Source organism: Lissotriton helveticus, chromosome 5_1 (assembly GCF_964261635.1).
Source record: "Lissotriton helveticus chromosome 5_1, aLisHel1.1, whole genome shotgun sequence".
Lineage (NCBI taxonomy): Eukaryota > Metazoa > Chordata > Amphibia > Caudata > Salamandridae > Lissotriton > Lissotriton helveticus.
In genome coordinates this window covers 1,649,212,749-1,649,233,005 of record NC_136065.1, presented here as the reverse complement: position 1 = coordinate 1,649,233,005, position 20,257 = coordinate 1,649,212,749, and the positions used below count along the sequence as shown (strand labels likewise).

The 20,257-nt window shown below is 44.0% G+C and overlaps 10 non-coding genes across 10 annotated transcripts; 3 read left to right on the top strand and 7 right to left on the bottom strand.

Annotated features, from left to right (window-relative positions):
- The first annotated feature begins 7,201 nt into the window (after positions 1-7,201).
- Positions 7,202-7,296, top strand: TRNAI-UAU (transfer RNA isoleucine (anticodon UAU)). Its single transcript has 2 exons — positions 7,202-7,239; positions 7,261-7,296. It is a non-coding gene; the product is annotated as a tRNA-Ile (tRNA).
- Positions 7,297-8,451: 1,155 nt separating this feature from the next.
- TRNAT-UGU (transfer RNA threonine (anticodon UGU)) lies at positions 8,452-8,523 on the bottom strand. Its single transcript has one exon. It is a non-coding gene; the product is annotated as a tRNA-Thr (tRNA).
- A 589-nt stretch (positions 8,524-9,112) lies between these two features.
- On the bottom strand, positions 9,113-9,194 carry TRNAS-GCU (transfer RNA serine (anticodon GCU)). The gene has a single exon. It is a non-coding gene; the product is annotated as a tRNA-Ser (tRNA).
- Positions 9,195-9,486: 292 nt separating this feature from the next.
- Positions 9,487-9,580, top strand: TRNAI-UAU (transfer RNA isoleucine (anticodon UAU)). The gene is made up of 2 exons: positions 9,487-9,524; positions 9,545-9,580. It is a non-coding gene; the product is annotated as a tRNA-Ile (tRNA).
- Positions 9,581-10,735: 1,155 nt separating this feature from the next.
- Positions 10,736-10,807, bottom strand: TRNAT-UGU (transfer RNA threonine (anticodon UGU)). Its single transcript has one exon. It is a non-coding gene; the product is annotated as a tRNA-Thr (tRNA).
- Positions 10,808-11,395: 588 nt separating this feature from the next.
- On the bottom strand, positions 11,396-11,477 carry TRNAS-GCU (transfer RNA serine (anticodon GCU)). Its single transcript has one exon. It is a non-coding gene; the product is annotated as a tRNA-Ser (tRNA).
- Positions 11,478-11,769: 292 nt separating this feature from the next.
- On the top strand, positions 11,770-11,864 carry TRNAI-UAU (transfer RNA isoleucine (anticodon UAU)). The gene is made up of 2 exons: positions 11,770-11,807; positions 11,829-11,864. It is a non-coding gene; the product is annotated as a tRNA-Ile (tRNA).
- Positions 11,865-13,022: 1,158 nt separating this feature from the next.
- Positions 13,023-13,094, bottom strand: TRNAT-UGU (transfer RNA threonine (anticodon UGU)). Its single transcript has one exon. It is a non-coding gene; the product is annotated as a tRNA-Thr (tRNA).
- A 589-nt stretch (positions 13,095-13,683) lies between these two features.
- Positions 13,684-13,765, bottom strand: TRNAS-GCU (transfer RNA serine (anticodon GCU)). Its single transcript has one exon. It is a non-coding gene; the product is annotated as a tRNA-Ser (tRNA).
- Positions 13,766-15,303: 1,538 nt separating this feature from the next.
- On the bottom strand, positions 15,304-15,375 carry TRNAT-UGU (transfer RNA threonine (anticodon UGU)). The gene has a single exon. It is a non-coding gene; the product is annotated as a tRNA-Thr (tRNA).
- Positions 15,376-20,257: the final 4,882 nt, after the last annotated feature.

Genomic DNA, 20,257 nt, shown 5'->3' with positions numbered 1-20,257 from the left:
GCCACAGAACTCGGTTCTAGTACAGTACATAGATGACCTACTTGTTGCGTCAGAAACAGAGGAAGCTTGTAAAGTAGATTCAATTGCCTTACTGAATCATTTAGCTGAAAATGGACATAAGGTATCTCCGAGCAAGTTACAGTATTGTCTGACAGAAGTACAGTATCTAGGGCACAGGTTAGAAAAAGGGAAACGTAAGGTGTCCCCAGAGAGGATAGAGGCGATAATGAAAATGAATGCGCCTACAACACAGAGAGAAGTTAGAATGTTCTTAGGAATGGTGGGTTACTGCCGACAGTGGATAGTTAACTTTTCACTGAAAGCAAAGCCCTTACAGAAACTGACGCACAAGGAGGTGAGTGATCCGGTACCATGGGATGAAGAATGTCTGGTGGCGTTTTTACAGCTGAGAGACGATTTATGTCGTGCTCCGGCTCTGGGAATGCCAGATTATGAAAAGTCATTTTCACTCTATTGCTGTGAGAGAGAGGGATGTGCTTTGTCAGTCTTGGCACAGACCCACGGAAATGCCCGTAGACCAGTTGCATATTTTTCGGCTACATTAGATCCAGTAGCCGCAGCGTTGCCCGGATGTCTCAAATCCGTTGCTGCAACGGGTGTCAGCATTGAAAGGAGCGAAAGTATTGTAATGGGACATCCAGTGGTGGTGTATGTACCGCATTCAGTTGAATTGTTAATGACCAGGACGAAGACGCAGCATCTGACCAATAGCAGGCTCACGCGTTATGAGCAAGTTATACTTGCCGCAGAAAACGTGACTCTCAGGAGATGCTCTGTCTTGAATCCTGCTACTTTGATGCCATTACCTACTGTAATAGAAGGCGAAGGATGTGAAGACCACGATTGCCTTGATGTGACTGAACTATGCACGAAACCCAGACCAGATATTGTGGATGAGCCGTTGTCTGACCCCGATGAAATTTACTTTGTTGATGGCTCATGTTTAAGAGACGATACTGGTCGGTTGAGAGCAGCTTATGCTGTTTGTACCATTACTGGAGTTGTGGAAGCCGCTTGCCTGGAAGGAGTACATTCCGCACAGGTAGCAGAGATTATTGCCCTAACTCGTGCCTGCATAGCAGGAAATGGAAAGAGAGTCACCATCTACACGGACAGCCAATATGGTTTCGGTGTGGTTCATGATTTCGGGCAGTTGTGGTCTCAGAGGGGTTACATGACCTCCTCTGGTTCGCCCATTCGAAATGGAGAATTTGTGCGATTGCTGATAGAAGCATTACAAGGTCCTGTTGACATTGCAGTAGTGAAGTGTGTAGCTCATACTAAGAATACAGATTTTGTGTCACAAGGTAATAGATATGCTGATGAAGTCGCACGCTATTGTGCGGAACAAAGTTATTCTTTCTCAAAGGTGGAAATAGAAGGTGCAGAAGAAAAGACTGAATTAAGTATGATGTTAGAAACTGTAGATACTTGGGAGGATTTAAGGATAATGCAGGAGAACGCACCTGAAACAGAGAAAAAGGCATGGGAAATAGCAGGCTGTGTGCGAAGTGAAATGGATTTTTGGGTTTCAGCAGATGGGAGAGCTGTGTTACCTGAAGAATTAGCTAATCCCATGGCGAGAGAAATACATGGTCCAGTACATCTAGGAAGGGATGCTATGATGAGAGTGTTTAGGCAAACTTGGTATTGCCCTAAATTTAGAATAGCAGCAGAATCAGTATGTAAGCGATGTGTTACCTGCCAACAACTGAACGTAGGCAAACGAACACCAGTCACACTGAGTCACATTGGGAGGTCGGGGGGGCCTTTCAATAGAATGCAACTAGACTTCATCGAGATGCCAAGAGTCAATCGCCTTCGGTATGTGTTGGTGATTGTATGCGTATTTTCCAGATGGGTTGAAGCGTACCCTACACGTAGGTGCGATACACTCACAGTGGCTAAATTGTTGCTCAGGGAGTTGATACCGCGCTTCGGGGTGCCTGCCTCTTTGGAATCGGACAGAGGAAAACATTTTAACAGCGAAATAGTGAAGATGTTGTGCTCCACTCTGAATATCGATCAAAAGCTGCATTGTAGTTATCGACCAGAAGCTTCAGGAATTGTGGAACAAGTGAATGGCACTTTGAAGAATAGATTGGCTAAAGTAGTGGCATCCACATCTTTGAGTTGGCCAGATGCTCTTTCATTGGTGCTCATGAGCATGCGCAGCACACCTGATAGGAGGACAGGTCTCTCTCCCCACGAGATCCTGATGGGGAGGGCCATGAGACTTCCTACAGTTCCAACTACTGCTCTATTGAATATTACAGATGATCTGATCTTGGATTATTGTAAAGGACTGTCTGACGCCATCCATTCTGTGTCCCTTCAGGTGCATGCGGCTGAAGTTCCAGCAGCGAGGAACCTGTGTCATGACCTGAACCCAGGGGACTGGGTTTTGGTTAAAAAACACGTCCGGAAGAACTGCCTAGATGTTCGCTGGCGTGGGCCCTTTCAGGTAATCCTGATAACGAACACCGCGGTGAAGTGCGGGGGGCTGCCAAATTGGATCCATGCATCCCATACTAGAAGAGTTCCAGCACCTCTAGAAGGAACAGCTCCCATCCCAGACGAAAGCCCGGAAGTGGAAGAAGAGTCGCAAGAAGGGATTGAGGCAGCTGAGGAGGTGTCGGAAGAAGTTGGGAACGCATCGGATTCAGAAGAAGAGCGAAGGCAGGACGGCAGTGAGACAGAAGACGCAACTGAAGGAGAGAGCAGAAGTGAATACGACTCAGACTCAGATCCGTATCGGAGCGATCAAGAACCAAGTGGGAGGACAAGGAATAGGAGAATAAGGCTTGGAGCTGCCACTTGGCCAACAAGGAGAAGAAGGCTAAGTTTGAGGTCGGCCCAGGAAGAAACGCTTACTCCTATATCCGAAGACTCAGATCCAGAAGAAGATATCCAGGATCAAGCCGAGGAGGGTCTTAGAAGATCAAGTAGGGTGCGAGTGCCTAGCAGAAGATACTCTACTCCCGACTGGACCTACCTTGTTGCAGATGTCTGGGAGACACAGAACAGGGAGGATCAGGGAAGTGGAACTGATCAGAACTGACCCGATCATCACAGTGCAAATAAAGTTTCTACTGCCAGGAGCGGAAACCGAAAGGTTGCTGACACTCAACATCGTTCATCCTGCTCTCCTGAGTGGAATAAGAAAATTGCTTTTAGAGACAGTTGAGTTTCCAGTTTGCTGTTCACGATATCCAATATTGGAGGGAACTCTTCTTCGTTTGGAAATGCTTGAGCGAGTAGTAGAAATGCTAGGAGCGCTTATCGTTGTGGACTAATACCATATTGTGAATGTCTTCAAAGGGGCGCAGAACTGGAAAGGTGAAGAAAGTGATCTTGATTAGAACGGACCCCTTTGTAACTGTGGATGTAGAACTGATAGTACCAGGAGTGGAGATTGAAAAGACATTAACTCTTCATTTTGTTCGTCCCCTGGTCCAGAGTGAAATAAGGAGAATAATCCTAGAGACAGTTGAATTCCCGTGTTGTTGCAAGAATTGCCCAGAACTTGAGGGAATGTTTCTTCGTATGGACATCTATGAGGATGTAGTGTCACTCCTTGAACCATACATAACTTCAGACGAAAATAAGACTGTTGAAAAGAAATTGTGAATTGTTGCAAGATAACCTAGCGCCGAGTAGAAGAAGAAAAAAATTGGTAGGGGTTTCCTTTTAGCGGATGGAGAAGGGCTAGGGTTGTCTATTTTACTGGACTTTGAACTGTTTTGCGGAAACAAATTGTCAAGCTTCCAAGTGTTCCAAGAAAGACATTGCAAGAGAGAAAGACTTTGTTTGAAAAGAAGAGGAAGTGAATGCTGGAAGATAGTCGAAAACTACACTGTTTGAGAACATGGAGGCTGGCAACCCGAACCGCAGGGCAAAATGTATAGCTGTTACATTTTTAGGAGTAGTGGTTTCTCTTATAATTTTAGTGGTAACTGTTTCATTCCTAGCGGGACACGAAGGGGATGGAACCACAGTTAAGGAGGATAAGGGAGTGTCAACACCGAGAACTACCATTATTAAGGAGAAGGGAAACATCAATGAGAAAGACAAAGCGTTGTTAGATGCAGAAGTAAAAAGGTTACACATGGATGAGTCACAGGGGAATTACAAGTCAAATGCTTATGCTAAGTTGCTTTATGAATATGTTGATGCCATGGAAGTAAAGGATTGTTATGTCTGTATGCAATTACCAATTTCGGTGGAGGAGGGTATCAAATACCATCATCTCCCGTTGACATATGGGATAACGTGCAGTTTATTGTTAAGTATGTTCTATGGACGAGACGGATTTGAGTATTACTTCTCGAATTTCGACTCGACATTGCCAGAGGTTCCGAATTTCAAGCATTTGAACAAATGGGACTACTACAAAAGCGAAGACAGGTTACACAAATGGTTTATTCCATGGAGAACGTTAGATACTTCACATGCTCGAATCAACAATCTGACTTGTCAAATATCAGAAGTTGAGAAAAAGTTTATAGCTCAGGTAGATACTAGATACAGGAAGCAGAAGGTATTGAAGGCATCAGGACAAGGGGAAACAGATTGGACCAAAGAGGAAAGGGCACAACAACGAAAAGGTAGTATTGGTCCAATTGCTTTGGATAAGGAGAAACGGGGGAAACTGTGCATTCACAGGAGTTACTCTTATTATGAAAACGTTTATGTAGGACAAGTAAATTGTGAACATGCCTTTCAATTGGAGTACTACTCTAAGAACTTCATGAAAGGGATGCAAGCCATACCAAATGTATATTTTGTATGTGGAAGATATGCCTATGTGAAGTTACCAGATAATTGGTACGGATCATGCTATCTGGCTGTTGTCTTCCCTAAAATATATCATGTTGAGAATTTAGATACGCCTAAGAAAGAAATATCAACTAGATGGAAGCGAGGGCTGGGTGCAGCAGAAGTAGTTGGAGATGTAATAGGTGCTGCATTCCCTTTCTTAGGATTGATAATGAATGACATTAAGATCAGGAGGTTAGCTACAGTCGTAGATAGACTGTCTGCCAGTACTGCAAGATCCTTGATGCTGATAGAGGGGGAGATGCAATCGATTAGGGCAATGGTTCTTCAGAACCGACTTGCTTTAGATGTTCTGTTAGCAAAAGAGGGAGGAGTCTGTAGGGCCTTGAAGGTACAGGAATGCTGTACTTACATTCCAGACAATTCAAAGCCTCTAGAGAAGTATATACAAAACATCACTGCCATACACTACGAAATTGAGGACCTGGCAAAGGTAAATGTGTGGGAAAAAGTAGGTCATGGAATGGGTAAAGTTGGAAGTTGGTTTGCCAACTTAGGAAAGGGTATCGTTTGGTACATATTGAAACCCATCATCATAGTAGTGATTTGTGTAATCGCTTTGTGGGGATTGGTGCGTTTGTATCAATGGTATAGAGCAAATAGGTTACAGAGAGCTATGAAGAAACAGGAAGAAGAGTTGACAGCGATGCAGGACACTCAATATAAGAGTCTGAAAGCATTAGAGAGTATGAAAAGAAGTGGTACTGCCCTGTCTTCACTTTAAAAGGTTCTACATTTTTAGTGTCATGGTAATGATGACCCCTAAAGGTCATCAAAGGGGGGACTGAGAGAGCACAAGTTTGAAAAAATGTATAAGTACGCCATATTTACAAGCACGTAGTTAGTTTAAACATGTTTTGCACACGAGTGTTTTATATTCAATAGCGAAATGTATAGAATGTTAAGTAGAGTAACCATAATTATAACGGTGTGAGATTAAATGTAGAAATGTTGGAGTATATGTGAAAACCTCATGGTTCTCTCATGTTAAAAGAGTCATGTCCGAATTAAATGTAACTTTGGATTCCAGTATTTTGTGTAGGCCTTAGGGCAATTCACAGCAAACCTGAACGTGCTGCTAAAATGATGTGAGATAAAGTTGACATGGTTCTTTCAAAATGTACTATTGAACTTAGGGTTAAAAGTATATGCTTTATAGATGTGTTATTTTAGAAACGTATGCTAGTTAAGAATGTTTGCTGTTTAAATCAAGTTAACGTTTTAAGAGTGCAGGAACCTGCTGCATGTAAATCAAGTAAGCCAGAACAGATAATGTCATGTAGTTTAAATCGTCATGTGCTCGTTAGAGGAGAGGTCGTGAGGTGTCCAGTATGGAGCTCTGAGAGTGTTTTATGGCCTAAGATATGGTGAAGTCTGGAATTTGAGGCCCACTGCAGGACGAGCTGTATGCAGGTGCGAGGGTCCTAATCAGCTCGAATGAAAGGGACTTTGTTCAGTGGCGCCTTGCGCAGGCCTGTAGGAGTTTCCAGGAATTTCAGGGGGTATCAGCGCACTGAAGAAGCTGCCTGGGAACCAAGGCCAACTTTAACGAGGGTCTTCAAGAGTACCATCATGGAGTTTGCCGCGGAAAGATGTACCACGTGAGGGGCGTCCCAAGGGGCGTTTCTATTGGAAATGTGATTTGGTATTAGGGAAAGTGACCCGGGAGGAGAGCAGAGAAGATGATTTTGGGAGCCTAAGGAAGCGGATGGGTAGGCAGATAGGCTGATCAGGAGAGACCTATTATCAGAGAAGAGACAAAGAGAAGTGCGTGATCTTCTTAGGAAGTCACCACGGCTGACATCTAGAGGGTAAAGATCTTGTTAAGTAGGGATGTCATTTAGTGTAGTGTAGGGACAGACTAACCTTAATTTTCTTTTCTGTAATGACTTTGAGGTTGCAACTTGTATCCATTTTAGCAACCCTGATGGTTTTCGAACTTGTACTTATTATTTTGTTCTTCAGACTCAGACTATTCAAAAAGTTCATGTTCATAGTGATTCCGATCTACCTTCTTAATCTCATTTTGAGAAGTTTGTATCTTCAGTTATCTTTGACTTTATATTAAATCTTTAAAACTTAATTTTGGTCAGTGGTCATTTAGAGTGGTGTAAGTTCTTAAATTGATTGTTTACTGCGAGATTACCTTTTACTCAAGACAGGTACCAACGATTCAGTCGACAGGAAATGGGATTTGGTAAGATAATTAGTAACCAGTAATCCCGCGTTAGCAATAACATGCTAGCATGTGAGTCGATCTTGCACAGTGAATAAGGGAGCAGTGCCAGTATCTACTTGGTCAGCTCTAGATGGCTCAACTGGGGAGGTATGAGAACAGTGAACTCCAGTGGCACAATCGGTTAGCGCGCGGTACTTATACAGCAGTACTTGCATTGAGGCATGCCGAGGTTGTGAGTTCGAGCCTCACCTGGAGCAGCTTACTGGTTTTTCCTAAACCATTTCACTAAAAGTAAAGATTAAACTCAGGGTAAAGACGGCCCTTGCTAGAGAGTCTTTACTTCTTTTCAGGATCTGCGTGTCCGACTCTTCCAGGTGCAAATATCACAATCCTATTCGATGCTCCTTATAAACATTCCATGATGTGCCCTCTTGCATAGCATGCAAACACCACATCAGTGCATTTAAAAATACATTTGTAGAATAATAAATATGATGAAAACATTGTTGTCACGGGATAACCATATACTGAGGAGCTGCAAACAGTGCTGTATCAGCTACTTACAATACAATTTAACTGAAAGACATATCAAAAGAAGAGCGTCATCATATTAATGTTTCTAGTCAACATAAGAGTTGCACCATAGCAACTTATGGTGCTTTCTGCTCAGATTGTGCCTCCAATCCCACATTGATTTTTTAATTCTTTGCAGTTTAAAAAAAACAATTCGTGCTCAAAGTTAACTTTTTAAAACCATTCAACCTATTACATTTATTTCTCTAACTTGTGAATGTGGTCCATGTTCTCTTTTCCTCATCCCCATCACGATACTCCTTTTCCCGAATTCAGGTTCACTTCTTTATCCAGCCGACCCTTCCAAGGTCACCAAATCTATGAAGCGATTCTGCTTTTTCTCACATTCTCTCTATGTACAAGATACCTTGTATCATTTGAATGGACAGCAGGAGAGTCGGATATTTATGGTTAGTGGGGGTGGGGTTTTGAAGATTAACCTCATTTGACTAAGAGCCGGGGCATCTGGGAGGAAAAGTATTTTAAGGGGGATAAAGTTCACATCTCCTTGGTGAAATTTCTAGATCCTTATTTCATCCTTTCTGTGGATGCAGACTCAGTCGGAACAGAGGTCATAGTCCTCGCTCTGAATTTCAAAGGAACTTCAAATATGCATGGCTTATTTGGCTTTGCCCGGCGTGGTGAGAATGGCGTTTGTCAGGTGTTCGTCAGGCGATCGGAAGGGGTGAGGCAATAGTTTATGGTTCAATGGTTTTCATGAAGTCTTCTTGATACGATGAATGCAGGAAAGGGAAGCTTGTCAATAAGCAAACTTAAGACAATGTGTGAATCCTAGAAAGAATGACTTGGAAACAACATACAGAAACTCACATATAAAAAGGCCCTGATGAGGCTTGAACTCATGAGCCCTGGTTTACAAGACCAGTGCTCTGCCACTGAGCTAGAAGGCCAGCCTGCTTGCAGTATGTAAATCGCTTCATGTATTCTTACTGCGGTATGAAGATATGTATGATTTTGAGACTCTGTATGGAAATGCAGTTGCATTTGAATGTCTACATGCGTGCACAAATTGAAGAGCATGCTTAAGACACTTTTCTTGGAAGTAGGAAAAACTCCATTTTTATTTGAGAACATAAGAGTATTCACATTTATGACCATACTGATAGCTCTAGTTAGTATGTCCGCAATCAGTGACAGATAGAGAACTCACTTATTAGAAGTGATCTGTCTCTGTGGGGCAGACATATGTCAACAGTCGTACACTTGAGATGGCTGAAACTTTAGGAGTAAGAGCTGCTTTCTTATCAGTCTATCTATCCAAACTGGTTAGAAGGCCAGGAGTGAGGGAAAGACAATCCTCTGGACACTTCATGAAAGATCTAATTTCAATTAAGCACAAAACACTTCCCTTAATTTGACATAATTGCCAAAATGGAATAGTCAGTTGGGCCCTTCTAGTGGATTATGGCTGTGTCTTGAAAGAGAGCGTAATTGTACTACGAGACATGCCCACCTTCAAAAGAGTGTCTGATGGCGTTCCGACGAAGGCGGGATTCGAACCCACGCGTGCAGAGCACAATGGATTAGCAGCCCATCGCCTTAACCACTCGGCCACCTCGTCTGCCTTAGGTGACTATGTTTCATTTTTTAGGAAATTCTTACTATGTGCTAATTACAAATAATCATAAGTTTCTCCTAGACTGTGTCAGAACTGGCAAATGTATGTGGTGTTCAATAGACAGAGCACATCATATAGCAGAATTATCAAATCTGTTCCATTAGGACTGTAGTTTTTAATAGTCATGATAACATGCTAGCATGTGAGTCGATCTTGCACAGTGAATAAGGGAGCAGTGCCAGTATCTACTTGGTCAGCTCTAGATGGCTCAACTGGGGAGATATGAGAACAGTGAAATCCAGTGGCGCAATCGGTTAGCGCGTGGTACTTATACAGCAGTACTTGCATGAGGCATGCCGAGGTTGTGAGTTCGAGCCTCACCTGGAGCAGCTTACTGGTTTTTCATAAACCATTTCACTAAAAGTAAAGATTAAACTCAGGGTAAAGACGGCCCTTGCTAGAAAGTCTTTACTTCTTTTCAGGATCTGCGTGTCCGACTCTTCCAGGTGCAAATATCACAATCCTATTCGATGCTCCTTATAAACATTCCATGATGTGCCGTCTTGCATAGCATGCAAACACCACATCAGTGCATTTAAAAAAACATTTGTAGAATAATAAATATGATGAAAACATTGTTGTCACGGGATAACCATATACTGAGGAGCTGCAAACAGTGCTGTATCAGCTACTTACAATACAATTTAACTGAAAGACATATCAAAAGAAGAGCGTCATCACATTAATGTTTCTAGTCAACATAAGAGTTGCACCATAGCAGCTTATGGTGCTTTCTGCTCAGATTGTGCCTCCAATCCCACATTGATTTTTTAATTCTTTGCAGTTTAAAAAACACAATTCATGCTCAAAGTTAACTTTTTAGAACCATTCAACCTATTACATTTATTTCTCTAACTTGTGAATGTGGTCCATGTTCTCTTTTCCTCATCCCCATCACGATACTCCTTTTCCCGAAATCAGGTTCACTTCTTTATCCAGCCGACCCTTCCAAGGTCACCAAATCTATGAAGCGATTGTGCTTTTTCTCACATTCTCTCAATGTACAAGATACGTTGTATCATTTGAATGGACAGCAGGAGAGTCGGATATTTATGGTTAGTGGGGGTGGGGTTTTGAAGATTAACCTAATTTGACTAAGAGCCGGGGCATCTGGGAGGAAAAGTATTTTAAGGGGAATGAAGTTCACATCTCCTTGGTGAAATTTCTAGATCCTTATTTCATCCTTTCTGTGGATGCAGACTCAGTCGGAACAGAGGTCATAGTCCTCGCTCTGACTTTCAAAGGAACTTCAAATATGCATGGCTTATTTGGCTTTGCTCGGTGGGGTGAGAATTGCGTTTGTCAGGCGTTCGTCAGGCGATCGGAAGGGGTGAGGCAATAGTTTATGGTTCAATGGTTTTCATGAAGTCTTCTTGATACGATGAAAGCAGGAAAGGGAAGCTTGTCAATAAGCAAACTTAAGACAAGGTGTGACTCCTAGAAAGAATGACTTGGAAACAACATACAGAAACTCACATATAAAAAGGCCCTGATGAGGCTTGAACTCATGACCCCTGGTTTACAAGACCAGTGCTCTGCCACTGAGCTACAAGGCCAGCCTGCCTAGAGTATGTAAATCGCTTCATGTATTCTTACTGCGGTATGAAGATATCTATGATTTTGAGACTCTGTATGGAAATGCAGTTGCATTTGAATGTCTACATGCGTGCACAAATTGAAGAGCATGCTTAAGACACTTTTCTTGGAAGTAGGAAAAACTCCATTTTTATTTGAGAACATACGAGTATTCACATTTATGACCATACTGATAGCTCTAGTTAGTATGTCCGCAATCAGTGACAGATAGAGAACTCACTTATTAGAAGTGATCTGTCTCTGTGGGGCAGACATATGTCAACAGTCATACACTTGAGATGGCTGAAACTTTAGGAGTAAGAGCTGCTTTCTTATCAGAAAATCTATCCAAACTGGTTAGAAGGCCAGGAGTGAGGGAAAGGCAATCCTCTGGACACTTCATGAAAGATCTAATTTCAATTAAGCACAAAACACTTCCCTTAATTTGACATAATTGCCAAAATGGAATAGTCAGTTGGGCCCTTCTAGTGGATTATGGCTGTGTCTTGAAAGAGAGTGTAATTGTACTACGAGACATGCCCACCTTCAAAAGAGTGTCTGTTGGCGTCCGACGAAGGTGGGATTCGAACCCACGCGTGCAGAGCACAATGGATTAGCAGTCCATCGCCTTAACCACTCGGCCACCTCGTCTGCCTTAGGTGACTATGTTTCATTTTTTAGGAAATTCTTACTATGTGCTAATTACAAATAATCATAAGTTTCTCCTAGACTGTGTCAGAACTGGCAAATGTATTCGGTGTTCAATAGACAGAGCACATGATATAGCAGAATTATAAAATCTGTTCCATTAGGACTGTAGTTTTTAATAGTCATGATAACATGCTAGCATGTGAGTCGATCTTGCACAGTGAATAAGGGAGCAGTGCCAGTATCTACTTGGTCAGCTCTAGATGGCTCAACTGGGGAGATATGAGAACAGTGAGCTCCAGTGGCGCAGTCGGTTAGCGCGCGGTACTTATACAGCAGTACTTGCATTGAGGCATGCCGAGGTTGTGAGTTCGAGCCTCACCTGGAGCAGCTTACTGGTTTTTCATAAACCATTTCACTAAAAGTAAAGATTAAACTCAGGGTAAAGACGGCCCTTGCTAGAGAGTCTTTACTTCTTTTCAGGATCTGCGTGTCCGACTCTTCCAGGTGCAAATATCACAATCCTATTCGATGCTCCTTGTAAACATTCCATGATGTGCCGTCTTGCATAGCATGCAAACACCACATCAGTGCATTTAAAAATACATTTGTAGAATAATAAATATGATGAAAACATTGTTGTCACGGGATAACCATATACTGAGGAGCTGCAAACAGTGCTGTATCAGCTACTTACAATACAATTTAACTAAAAGACATATCAAAAGAAGAGCGTCATCATATTAATGTTTCTAGTCAACATAAGAGTTGCACCATAGCAGCTTATGGTGCTTTCTGCTCAGATTGTGCCTCCAATCCCACATTGATTTTTTAATTCTTTGCAGTTTAAAAAACACAATTCATGCTCAAAGTTAACTTTTTAAAACCATTCAACCTATTACATTTATTTCTCTAACTTGTGAATGTGGTCCATGTTCTCTTTTCCTTATCCCCATCACGATACTCCTTTTCCCGAAATCAGGTTCACTTCTTTATCCAGCCCACCCATCCAAGGTCACCAAATCTATGAAGCGATTCTGCTTTTTCTCACATTCTCTCTATGTACAAGATACCTTGTATCATTTGAATGGACAGCAGGAGAGTCGGATATTTATGGTTAGTGGGGGTGGGGTTTTGAAGATTAAACTCATTTGACTAAGAGCCGGGGCATCTGGGAAGAAAAGTATTTTAAGGGGGATGAAGTTCACATCTCCTTGGTGAAATTTCTAGATCCTTATTTCATCCTTTCTGTGGATGCAGACTCAGTCGGAACAGAGGTTATAGTCCTCGCTCTGACTTTCAAAGAAACTTCAAATATGCATGGCTTATTTGGCTTTGCCCGGCGGGGCTTGCCCGGCGGGGTGAGAATGGCGTTTGTCAGGCGATCGGAAGGGGTGAGGCAATAGTTTATGTTTCAATGGTTTTCATGAAGTCTTCTTGATACGATGAAAGCAGGAAAGGGAAGCTTGTCAATAAGCAAACTTAAGACAATGTGTGAATCCTAGAAAGAATGACTTGGAAACAACATACAGAAACTCACATATAAAAAGGCCCTGATGAGGCTTGAACTCATGACCCCTGGTTTACAAGACCAGTGCTCTGCCACTGAGCTAGAAGGCCAGCCTGCCTGCATTATGTAAATCGCTTCATGTATTCTTACTGCGGTATGAAGATATGTATGATTTTGAGACTCTGTATGGAAATGCAGTTGCATTTGAATGTCTACATGCGTGCACAAATTGAAGAGCATGCTTAAGACACTTTTCTTGGAAGTAGGAAAAACTCCATTTTTATTTGAGAACATAAGAGTATTCACATTTATGACCATACTGATAGCTCTAGTTAGTATGTCCGCAATCAGTGACAGATAGAGAACTCACTTATTAGAAGTGATCTGTCTCTGTGGGGCAGACATATGTCAACAGTCATACACTTGAGATGGCTGAAACTTTAGGAGTAAGAGCTGCTTTCTTATCAGTCTATCTATCCAAACTGGTTAGAAGGCCAGGAGTGAGGGAAAGACAATCCTCTGGACACTTCATGAAAGATCTAATTTCAATTAAGCACAAAACACTTCCCTTAATTTGACATAATTGCCAAAATGGAATAGTCAGTTGGGCCCTTCTAGTGGATTATGGCTGTGTCTTGAAAGAGAGTGTAATTGTACTACGAGACATGCCCACCTTCAAAAGAGTGTCTGATGGCGTTCCGACGAAGGCGGGATTCGAACCCACGCGTGCAGAGCACAATGGATTAGCAGTCCATCGCCTTAACCACTCGGCCACCTCGTCTGCCTTAGATGACTATGTTTCATTTTTTAGGAAATTCTTACTATGTGCTAATTACAAATAATCATAAGTTTCTCCTAGACTGTGTCAGAACTGGCAAATGTATGTGGTGTTCAATAGACAGAGCACATGATATAGCAGAATTATCAAATCTGTTCCATTAGGACTGTAGTTTTTAATAGTCATGATAACATGCTAGCATGTGAGTCGATCTTGCACAGTGAATAAGGGAGCAGTGCCAGTATCTACTTGGTCAGCTCTAGATGGCTCAACTGGGGAGATATGAGAACAGTGAAATCCAGTGGCGCAATCGGTTAGCACGCGGTACTTATACAGCAGTACTTGAATGAGGCATGCCAAGGTTGTGAGTTCGAGCCTCACCTGGAGCAGCTTACTGGTTTTTCATAAACCATTTCACTAAAAGTAAAGATTAAACTCAGGGTAAAGACGGCCCTTGCTAGAAAGTCTTTACTTCTTTTCAGGATCTGCGTGTCCGACTCTTCCAGGTGCAAATATCACAGTCCTATTCGATGCTCCTTATAAACATTCCATGATGTGCTGTCTTGCATAGCATGCAAACACCACATCAGTGCATTTAAAAATACATTTGTAGAATAATAAATATGATGAAAACATTGTTGTCACGGGATAACCATATACTGAGGAGCTGCAAACAGTGCTGTATCAGCTACTTACAATACAATTTAACTGAAAGACATATCAAAAGAAGAGCGTCATCATATTAATGTTTCTAGTCAACATAAGAGTTGCAGCTTATGGTGCTTTCTGCTCAGATTGTGCCTCCAATCCCACATTGATTTTTTAATTCTTTGCAGTTTAAAAAACACAATTCATGCTCAAAGTTAACTTTTTAAAACCATTCAACCTATTACATTTATTTCTCTAACTTGTGAATGTGGTCCATGTTCTCTTTTCCTCATCCCCATCACGATACTCCTTTTCCCGAAATCAGGTTCACTTTTTTATCCAGCCGACCCTTCCAAGGTCACAAAATCTATGAAGCGATTCTGCTTTTTCTCACATTCTCTCTCTGTTCAAGATCCCTTGTATCATTTGAATGGACAGCAGGAGAGTCGGATGTTTATGGTTAGTGGGGGTGGGGTTTTGAAGATTAACCTCATTTGACTAAGAGCCGGGGCATCTGGGAGGAAAAGTATTTTAAGGGGGATGAAGTTCACATCTCCTTGGTGAAATTTCTAGATCCTTATTTCATCCTTTCTGTGGATGCAGACTCAGTCGGAACAGGGAACAGAGGTCATAGTCCTCACTCTGACTTTCAAAGGAACTTCAAATATGCATGGCTTATTTGGCTTTGCCCGGCGGGGTGAGAATGGCGTTTGTCAGGCGTTTGTCAGGCGATCGGAAGGGGTGAGGCAAGTTTATGGTTCAATGGTGTTCATGAAGTCTTCTTGATACGATGAAAGCAGGAAAGGGAAGCTTGTCAATAAGCAAACTTAAGACAAGGTGTGACTCCTAGAAAGAATGACTTGGAAACAACATACAGAAACTCACATATAAAAAGGCCCTGATGAGGCTTGAACTCATGACCACTGGTTTACAAGACCAGTGCTCTGCCACTGAGCTACAAGGCCAGCCAGCCTGCAGTATGTAAATCGCTTCATGTATTCTTACTGCGGTATGAAGATATGTATGATTTTGAGACTCTGTATGGAAATGCTGTTGCATTTGAATGTCTACATGCGTGCACAAATTGAAGAGCATGCTTAAGACACTTTTCTTGGAAGTAGGAAAAACTCCATTTTTATTTGAGAACATAAGAGTATTCACATTTATGACCATACTGATAGCTCTAGTTAGTATTAAGCATGGGCGGATTTTGCGGATTCGCAATCCGCGAATTTGCGGATTTGCGTATTTGCGGATTGCGACAACACGCAAAATCCGCGAATTCTCACGGATTTGCGTATTTTTTTTTGGGGTGTGTGTTCGCACGGGTTTCTGCAAGTTCGCGAGGGTTTTGTACAATTTCGCAAATTGCGAACTTACTTGTCGGGTCGCCAGTTTTGCGAACTTGTTGTTTCTACGTGCCCAGCCTGTTTGCAAGGCTTTCTTCATCACTGCCACCCTCTGTCACCACTGGCACTCTCTTTGGTCACCCATGCCACCCTCTGGCACACCCATGCCACCCTCGGTGTCATCACAGCACCCTCTGATTGACCAGTGAGTGTACATTATTGTGGCAAAGCCAAGCACACCTGCCAAGTGCCTTAAGTTTTGCAAACAACAACACCTGCCCTGCCCCAACTGACATTAATGAAGGCTGGCACCTGCTTGTCTGCTCCCTTTCCTTTTTGTTGCAATAACAGGATGCAATGGCATACTTGTAACTATTCTGTGACTGTCAGAGCAGGGTCACACAATAGTTGCAAGTAGGCAACCGGATTCTGGAGGGCCCCTTCAGGAAGCACTACAGGTAAATGGTTACAAATGATGAGCTCGAACTTTTGCACCTGCTCGTTGGTTTTGCTTTTGCAAAACTCGTTTTCCGGTAATTTCGCCCTATTCGCGAGGCGCGGCGTCGTGCGAAATCGACCGTGGAAGCCGCGAACTCGTGCGAGGTATCCCAAGGTTGAGTATGGGCGCCGCCATTTTGTTTGCGTGACGTATTTCCGTTTCCGCCCGCTATGTGTAATCTCGCGCAATGAGTGCCTTGCGAATGCAAGTTTGCACGAGTTCGCGAGAGAAATCGCGTGCGAACTTACTTACACGCACGTGTTCGGGCCGCCATCTTGTTTTTCATTCATTCCTATGTGTCTGGGCATGGTGTTTCTATCCTCTGTATATCTCTGCCATCCTTTGCTTGTTTTAATATTTTTTTGATCTATTTAACTTTTTTTCTATCCCTCTAGTATTCTAGGTCTATATTTTTGTGTTTTAGGCTACTTTTGTTTACTTTTCAACTACTTTTTTAAACTTTTATTTCCTTCTTCCCTACTCTTATTCTTTTTCATTTTGTCTCCTTACTGCTAACACCTGCCCAGAACATGGTGAAGACAGCTGTCAAGCTGCCCAAGACGGGCACCGCAGCCCGTGCCCGGCTCCCGTGTGGCCGTTTGAGGGCGGAAATGGTGGTGCCCAGGGAGATCTTCAGCCCTGAGGAGGTGGGCTCACTCGTTTTTTATGTGCAGCGCCGTCTCCCCAGGACCATCGCGGCAGGCGGCAGGATCGCTGCTGGTTATACCAACAGCCAGGAGCGACGGAAGCGGTGGGGGCAGGTGTGCCGGGCCCTTTTTGACATCACGGGGGTCCAGCGCACCTACAATCAAGTGACCCACCGCTGGACCGATATCCTGGACCGGGAGCGCGACCTGCTAGACCTGCTGGGAGTGGAGGTCCCCGGGCTTGGTGAGTAGTAGTAGCAATTTGTTCATCACTCACTACTCTGTTTTATCTCCTGCTCTGTGTGACTGTGTTATATTGCAAATGTTTGCTTTAACTTTTTTACAAACAGCAATAATGCTGCTGATTACATTGATAGGAGAGGTAAATTAATATTTCAAAATCTTCTGTGCATTTCAGGTGCACTGTTCTCCTTCTCTGTGGCGGTGCCACTGCTTATTTGTTTTCTATTTTGTGTTCATTTAATTGGGCAGAGTAATGTATGAGTGTACTTTACAGAACTGCGTAATGCTAGACACAAAGGGGCAGATTTACAAGCCCCTTGCGCCACGTTTACGCTGCCTTACCTGACGCACAGCGACGTAAACGTGGCGAATCCATGCGAGTCATGTACAACGAGATGCATCTAAGGAGATGCGCCACGTTAAGGCCTGGGCCTGCGCCACAATGGGTGCGTTCCCTGGCAGGGGGGTGTGGGGGGTGGGGGGTGGCGGTCAGGCAGCTGTGCGCCTCGCAAAAGTGCCTGCGTGAAATCTACAAGATTTAACGCAGGCACTTCCGCGACGCTGCTACGTCAATTCTTTATGCCTGCTTGCTTGAAGCAGGCGTAAGGACTGATGCGGTATGTTGAGTATTGGGCAGCCCTGAGCATTGCTATAGTTGCATCGCGCCTGCGACGCGACTCTAGAGATGCGCCCCTCTTTCGTCACGAGATGCGTCACGCATCTGCCTACCCTTGCGCCAGGGTTTGCCGCATTGTAATTGCGGCGCATCTGCCGTGAAGCAAGGTTAGTTTTGCGTTACGCATTTGTTCTGGTGCACATCTGGAGGTGTCCAGCTCAGAACTTGTAAGTATGCCCCTAAGTGTCAGATTAGCAATTACCTGCGCATCCCTGCAATGCGGCACACCATGGTCCCAAAACGTCACCGAAGCGTTACGCATCGGTGCCGTAAAGGCGGCTCATTGATGGAGTTGCGTTGCAACGATGGCGCAGCTCCAGCAATGCTGCGTCAAGCCGTAAGTCTGCTTCATGCAGGCGCAGGGTTTCAGTGACGCATCATCTGGTGGCGGGGCCAGCTCGGATGTGGTAATAGTGATCGACTCCGAGTCCGAGGACCACTCTGGGGAGGAGGCGGCGCAAGAGGACCAAGAAGTACAGACTGTGAGGAAGGAGACAGTGGTGGTGGCGGGTACAGGTAAGCTGGATCATGGTACTATCTGACTCTTAGATAGCATATGATGTGTATCTACAGAGAGTAGACGGTCACTGGATGAACTACGAACATACTATGAAATGTTTCCAGGGGGGGGTGCAACATCATCACCATCTCCTGAGTCCTACTCCTGACATGATTGATAGTGTGGTTTGTGGCCAAGGGCCGCACCGAAGGGGGCAGGGTCAGTGGGGGAGGGGGGTGGATCTAGAGCAACAAGAAAAAATATGACCATGAAATTGAAATCATGCCCCTGCAGCGGATGCCTTCGTCCACTGAGCCACCAGACCTGGCATACACATTACACACATCTTTCTTTCTCTCTCCCCCTCCCTCTCTCTCTGTCTCCCTCCCTCATCCTCCCTCTGTCACCCTCTGGCTCCCTCCCTCTCTCTCTCTCTCCTTCTGTCTTCCTCTCTCTCTGTCTCTGCCTCTATCTGTCTGTTGGTCCCAGCCTGCTGTAATTACCATATTGTAATTTGTCACTGGGCCAGCACTGGATGGACCTGCGATCCAGGGGGGGGCAATCGCGCCCTCTCTTGCCCATCCCTGCAGACGCCCATGATATTGGCCTGAATAGTTTCTTTTGTACTGCGCTGGCTAGTTGCTAGTTGTACTGTGACACAACTTCCTGCTGAATCATTTTCTGTTAATCATATTCTTAAAGAGCATTGGTTACAGATTATGTCTTTCTTTCTTCATATAGTTGGGCATACTAAAACAAAACCAACAAGGAGTATGCAGGCTGTACTGGCCCGGCAACGGAGGCTGGAAGCAACTGTTGCCCAATATCGGCGGCTGGTGGAACTGGAGGGGGATGACACGCAGTCCAGTACTTCGAATCTGACATCTGCATCCTCCTCCGTGACCCCACGTTCTGCCGGTCAGCGCAGTGCTCCAGCCAAACGGAGCCGTGCTGGCAGACGCCACCGCCGAGCAGCAAAGGCTGCACCTCACAGCAGTGTAAAGGCTCGCTTGCGCCGAGCAATCCGCAGAGTGTCGGACCTGGAGGCGGAGGTCCGGAAATGGAAAGAGTACCAGAATTTGGTGGAGGGCCTCCGTTTAGATCACGCCACCCTCCGGGAGCAATACGATGCCCTGGCCCTAAGGCATGATGCCCTGGAGGCCAAAGTTAACAACACCATGCATCCCTAGAGTGTCCCTTGCCCCTTTTTTAGAGACTTTTGGGGGGTGGGAATTGGGAGTTGGGTTTTTTGGGGACTTTTGAGGGACTATTTATTTGTTGGGGTTAGGGAGGGTCTTGCGGGAGATTATTTTGTTAGGGATATAAAAATATACTTTTTCAAACTTTATCTGAGCATATCTTTTTTTGTACTACTTTTGAGCCTGGTGGGTGGTGGTTTTGCAGTAAGTTCGTTTTACTGAACTCTGTCATCGTGTTGGTTCACGTGTAATTGGCCAAATGTTTTCCAAAGTAAATGCCTGTCACAGAGTTTGTTAATTGAGGAGTCCTAGGACTTTACTACTAGTACCACTGTCACTCTCTCGCCTCTCCTAATACTCCATTATACTACCTCCCATCCAAACGCTTATCTTACCTGTAATTTGTGTTTGAGGGCTGGCTCCACCTGGAATTCACAGTGTCCTAAAGCGTTCTGCAGCAGGGCCCCAACTGGAGTTTCCCGGCGTGGATTTTCTGCAAAACAAAAGCAATCAACATTAGAAATATGGCAGCGGTGCTCACAGACACCAAAATCCTAGAAGCCCCACAGACAGCACCCCTAAGACAGGCAAGCGAGCAATAATAACGCCTAAACGTTCACGTGTAATAGGCCAAATGTTTTCCAAAGTAAATGCCTGTCACAGAGTTTGTTAATTGAGGAGTTCTAGGACTTTATTACTAGTACCACTGTCACTCTCTCGCCTCTCCTAATACTC